This window comes from Eptatretus burgeri, chromosome 8 (genome assembly GCF_056783735.1).
Source record: "Eptatretus burgeri isolate ZD-2024b chromosome 8, Ebu_testis_v1, whole genome shotgun sequence".
Taxonomy (NCBI): Eukaryota; Metazoa; Chordata; class Myxini; order Myxiniformes; family Myxinidae; genus Eptatretus; species Eptatretus burgeri.
The window spans coordinates 65059727-65066041 of record NC_140968.1 but is presented as its reverse complement, the minus strand read 5'-3'; the positions used below and the strand labels follow the sequence as shown (position 1 = coordinate 65066041).

Here is a 6315-nt window from a genome sequence, read left to right as displayed (position 1 = left end):
AAGGTGGAACGACGGTGTCGTTCTTTACAAACACTATATACACACATTAAATGACGGTAAATAGACGCCCTATTTTTAAAGGACTACCATTTGAAAAATAAAACCTAAATCAAAAATCGGCTCGAGAAAAATTTTCTAAATATCTCGAAGTGTTTAATTCCGAAGTCTCGTTTCTCCACATTCAAAACTGTAGGACAACGATTGAAAATAGTGAACGTGCGGTTTTTCGGCCACTGCTTAGCAATGGGTGGTTGCTTAGCAACGAAACTCAAACGTGCACATTCCCAGCTCATGTGGCACCTTTCGCCAAGTTTCATCGAAATCGGTTTGCTGGTTTGTGCTGTGGAGCCTCGCGTTGCAGACACACACACACACACACACACACACACACACACACACACACACACACACACACACACACACACACACACACACACACACACACACACACACACACACACACACACACACACACACATACACGGAAAACCCGACAATAAAGGATATCTAGCGAATCCAATAACAAAGGTTATTGAGTGATAAAGAAGGAGAAAGAAAAATAAGTGGCCAATGGCCTTGTTTCATGTGAACAAAAGCAGTTGGACGGAATTTAATTCAATGTCGGCAGTGGTTTAGATGGCGCCACAAGAGGTGCAGTGCTATCACATGAAAATTGGAAGCAAAAGTTGGGATTGTCACATGTAAAATATGTGAGTATCAATCATTTCAAGAAAATGATGATGAACGAAAATAAATGGTCCTGAGCTGATGAAGAAAAGTTTAAATGTCTCTGCTAACTTCGAGAGGTGATAGAGGCATCAAAAGGGGCAGAATTAGCTGTTAGATGAAGAACGGGGTCAGCCTGGAATAAGTACACAACTATGAGGTATCAAGAATCACAGAAACATTCCATTATCTGTAAGAGTTAGAGTTGATAAAGCCTGTAGCAGACTGAAAATGATATATTGAAAGAATGTCTGCCATGAGCTTCGATCATCATATATGGAATCTGATTTCGAATCTAAGTTATTAATAACCCGAAATGATAAACTTGCCAGGAGCCAATCACATAGCACCTAGCACCTCGGACTTAAAGGGTGTTCGGGTGCTAAAGAGTCTTCGGGGTGTTGGGGTTCCAAAGAGTCTTTGCGGTGTTCAGGTTCCAAAGAGTCTTTGCGGTGTTCGGGTTCCAAAGAGTCTTTGGGGTATTAGGGTTACAAGGAGTCTTTGTGGTATTAGGGTTACAAGGAGTCTTTGTGGTGTTAGGGTTCCAATGAGTTTTCGGGGTGTTAGGGTTCCAAAGAGTCTTAAGGGGTGTTCGGGCTCCAAAAAGTCTTCAGAGTGTTAGAACTCCAAAGAGTCTCCGGAGTGTTAGGGCTCCAAAGAGTCTTTGGGGGTGTTCGGGTTCGAAAGAGTCTTTCGGGTCTTATGGTTCTTAAGGGTCTGAACGGTCTTAAAGGTGTTAAAGGGTCCTCAATCGTTTTAAGGGTCTTAAGAGCATCTGCCAACTGCTTGGAAATCAGCAACCATCACCGCTCTGCATTAAAAAGGTACAAAAACACATCTCTGCAACTACAGACCAATCAGCCTTCTCCCAATCATCAGCAAGGTTATGGAATCCATCATCGCTTCAGACATTAAATCCTTCCTCTTCTCCAATGGCTTGATTTCTGATCATCAATTTGGATTCAGACCAAGTCACTCTACCCTGGATATGCTGCTTCTGCTCTCCCAACAATGGATCGAGATCCTCAAAGCCAGACATGAAATCAGAGCCATATCCCGAGACATATCATGTGTCTTTGATCTGGTTTGGCACCCTGCCCTGCTCACGAAACTCTTCCTGTGGTATCCAAGGACATCTCCAGTCATGGCTCACAGACTTCCTCTCCTGTTCCAGCCAACAAGTGGCCCTTAATGGAGTTCTCTCGTCCCATCTTCCTGTCCAGGCTCGAGTTCCTCAAGGCATTGTTCTGGGCCCTCTTAATTTTCTGGTTTTCATCAATGATCTCTCCGACTCTCTCAAAAATCCTCTTTATCTCTTTGCTGATCACTCCTCCCTCTGTAGTACCATCTGTCCTCCCTCAGATCAGCAAGCAGCAGCTTCTTCACTCTTTGCAGGTTTGGATAAAATCACAAGCTGGTCCAACACATGAAACATGTCTTTCAATCCTGAGAAATATCACACTCTCACTATGTCTCTCTGAAAGGACCGTCTGGAACCCCAACCCCCCCCCCCCCCAACCACCATCTACTTTCTCAACAATCCTCTTGAAGAAGTCCTTTCATTCAAGCTTCTGGGTCTCGCTATTTGTAATGATCTTTCCTGGGAAAGCCACATTTCCAAGCTGGCCTCCAAAGCCAGTCGCCAACTCGGCATCCTCAGCCTTGCAACGTCCTTCCTTGGCACAACTGAGCACCTGACTAAATACAAAGCTTTTGTCCACATCCAGATAGAGTACTGCTCTCCCCTCTGCGCTGGTCCTCCCACCTCTCACCTTTCTCAGCTTCACGCTGTGGAAACCGAGATATTTAGGATTATTGGTATCTCCCGCGATGAGGCTGTCTTTGGGTCTGCCACCCTTTCACTGCAGGCAGGTTGGAGGTCTTTCTGTCTTCTACCATTTTCTCTCTGGCATCGCACCCCCCTCCCTGTTTTTTCTGAGATATGTCCCCCCCATATTTCCGCAGGACACTCAAGGTCTGCCAGCAACCCCCTTCTGGAAAAACAATCAAAATCAAGAATCACTGCTCACCTTCACTCTTTCATTCTTATTTTTTCCAACTTTGGAACAACCTCCCACACTCTCTTCAATCCCACTCTTCCCTCCAGGTCTTCAAAACAGCTGTTCACCACCATCTCTTATCTTCTCCCATCCTAAACCACGATGTTTTCTACCCCCTCTAATCCACCCTAAACCCACCTCCTTAAAATACCCTACTTTCCTTCCTGAAAGTCCCTGTTGTGTAAGAACGTGAAAGTCCCTGTTGTGTCCATTGTATTTACTCTGTGTACCCCGACCCATCCCTCTCCCTTCCACAGATCTCATGTCTCTGTTCCCCACTGTTTTTTTCCTTCCCTCTCCACCCCTCTTGTTTCCTGTTTCCCTTGTTGTGCGTTTATGTGTGTTAGCTCATATATGAGCCTCGATAGTGTATACAAAAAAAAGGGTCTGTGGAGTTTTCGTGTATTTGGGGTCTTAATGAGGTCATTGCATTGTGATGGGTCTTTGGGGTCTCAAGGATCTTCAGGGGCTTTCAGGTTCTGAAGGGTCTAATGTAATTAATACACCTACTCACAGTCTAATGTGTGTCCCCAGAGTGGTCACTCGCCTGGCTCCGATTGTCATACCTGCGCTTCATCTGCATGCCCGCCAGATGGAGTTGGCGACGTGTAACGTCATAGACCCGTTCCTTGCCTTCTTCCAAATTACATGCGCAACTCTCCACCGGCGATAGACAAGCACGAGCCCGCGTGTTCATCCCAGGTAAGTGAAAGGCCAACAACAAGCGAGTTACTACTCTCCATGTGCTCCCCTATTTCTTTCCAAGTTTCTCCAGTTGTGATTTTCATTGGCACCATGGCTCGTGTGTTAATAAATAGGTAAGACTGTATACGTTTATAAATGCGTAAGACTAAGTGCAAATCTAAGTTTCAAAAATAATTGAAAGAACAGAGATGAGAATGATATGATGGATGAATAGATATTAACGAAATGCTTCCAAGAGAAATTTGGAGGTGCCAAAAACCAATATGAGTGTAAAAGAGCTTTGGAAGAGAAGACTTGGTTAGTATGGTCACTCGCAATGAACATCAGAATTTGAAGTTATGAAGAATTACATTAAAGATTGTGGTAAAAGGAAGAAAGTTAAGAGGACATCCACAAATACATCGATAGAAACCGTCCAGAAAAACATGGAGTATTTAGGTTTGTAGAACATTTATGCATTGCATAGATCTGTGTGGCACAATTCTCTAATTCACTCAACTGCCTGATAAAATGAGATAATTATTGTAAGACGTTTGTGCGTATAGTACCGGTTAGAGCATAAATATCTGACACATTTGTCTTCATTTTGGTGGGAGGCAGTAAGGACGTAGCGAATTTATGTTTCTTCCAGTATTGCAGGTGATGACTAGGTTTTGAACGATGGGACACTCCGACCTTCAGATGAGAACTCACCTTCATGTATCGAAGAATTGAAAGCAAACATCACTGCAACCATCCACACTTGCTCAAGACACATTGCATGCAGTAATGAACAATATGCTGATTCGCGAATGCAACGATTCAAATGGGGCACATGTGTTGGATGTAATGCTGAAGTAACTATTATAATTGAGCATAATCTCTCATTTGTTTGCTTTCCACCATGTGCTATAGGTAGAATTGATGATGTTCGTTATTTTTTTACAGCACTAACAAATGAGTCAGATATAAATGTCCTACCCTGTACATATATTATCAATCCTCAAACCAAATTGCCAATCTTACAAGCCAGTTGTACGGATGTTTATGAAGGAAGTTCATATAGACTTGGTGGAATGACATGATAAAAATGAGTCCAGCTTGGTTTTTTTGATCTGCAATGTGTTACCCAATTCTTACACTGTCAGGTTGATGACAGAACAAATATATTTACCCTCGCTGAAGGAAAGGGTATTGCATTGTGATTGGGTCTGTTTGTTTGTCTGTTATTAATATTGTAGAAAGGGGATAACAAATTGCAGAACATCAAAAATCTTCGCTGCATTGCAAAAGCTGTTGTGTGAATTCATGTCTTACGGCCATTTACTGTTACAAATGAAAATGTAATGTTCACATTGTAACTCTATCCATCTTATTCCTTTGGGAGAACAAAAGCCCAGAGTGGAGCAGAACAGGTCTGATCTTGTTGGAAGCAGGAGAGGAAAACCATTAAAGCCAACTTTGCCTCAATTAAGCAAAAGTTATTTTCACTAATGAGGAAGTGGACTTATTTGGCATGGATTGTGAACCCTTGGGGGTAATTATCGAATATTACACCAACTGCAAAGGCTTATTCAACATGCAAGAGCATGTCAACGTTTACAAACTGATATATTGTTTTGCAAATTTTTTTGGAAACACTTTGTATGAAAGTTTCACAAATAAATAAAGCTGAAACAATTATTTAGGCAATAAATAAGTATTGAAAATGTTTTTGTGTCATAGAACTTAGTGGTCAAGAGAGATGGAGAATTATTTTTGGCATTGATCATGAGTGTCGTGATCCTTTGTAAAATCTTATCTGAAAGGGTTGAAACAATGCTTCAAAACAAATGCTGCTGCATGAAGCAATGTTTTGAACAGATTACAAATAAAATCTCAATCGAGTATTTTATTCCAAGAGTTTTTAAACCAACTTGCAAGACAATAATTGTCTGTTCAGCATTTTGCGGACTTAAAATGTCGGGTTGGGTTGAGGTCAGGTCAGGTGTGGGAGCATGCGCGGAAGCAGCACGTCGCTGCGTCCACTTTCCACTGGCACTCCAGGGCCTCCATCTGGTCAACCCCCAGGCAGATAGCTGGTCAATCCCCATTAGTAGGGGTGCCAGAGCCCAGAAACTTGGAGAGGGGTAGTCATGAAAGAACATACTTTTGTCCTAGATGTTTTTTTGTAGATTGGACCTTGGCGCACATGACTGGGGAGGCCTGCTCGGCCAACTATCTTGCGAAAGTGCTCATCTGGCTCGATTTATCTTGTGTCACCATGACAAAATTCGGCCCAAAAATTAGGGGTAGGGGAAATGGAATTCATTATTTGAACATGTTGCTATTGTTGTTTACCAACATTTTAGGTATCAGAAGAAAGGGTTTGGGCTGGGCTACAATTTGGTAAGAGAAACATTTTGATGGGGTCACTGAGTGCAGGTTGAGGGGTCAAAAGGTCACGCTCGGAAGGGTCAGGTGAAAATCTAGGGGCCGTGGGTATAAATGGAACTGCTGTACCCAAAGCAATAAATATAAATGAATGACACAAACACAAATTTAAGAGTACTATGTAACAAAGTTTTTGATAATCATGCCATGTTAGGTGGATACAGAGAATTTGAGAATTAACCCCTTTATGTCTATGAGCAGAATCGCAAAAATGGCAAAAGTCGGCTTTTTCTCATAAAAGTTATTATTCGCTAATTACTTGACCAAAACATGACTAGACATTGTCAGAAGGTATAAATTGACCAATTTCAACCTATTTACCCATTTAGTTGCATATATTAACCCCTTCTGGATGTTTCATATTAACCCTTTGGGTACGTTTACTAGTTTTGACCTCCTTGCTTTAGAGTAA

The 6315-nt window shown here is 42.2% G+C and overlaps 1 long non-coding RNA gene across 1 annotated transcript; it reads left to right on the top strand.

Moving 5' to 3' along the window:
• LOC147021905 (uncharacterized) lies at window positions 1-5357 on the top strand. Its single transcript, XR_015060988.1, has 3 exons — window positions 1-333; window positions 3321-3488; window positions 4123-5357. It is a non-coding gene; the product is annotated as an uncharacterized LOC147021905 (long non-coding RNA).
• The last annotated feature ends 958 nt before the right edge of the window (window positions 5358-6315 follow it).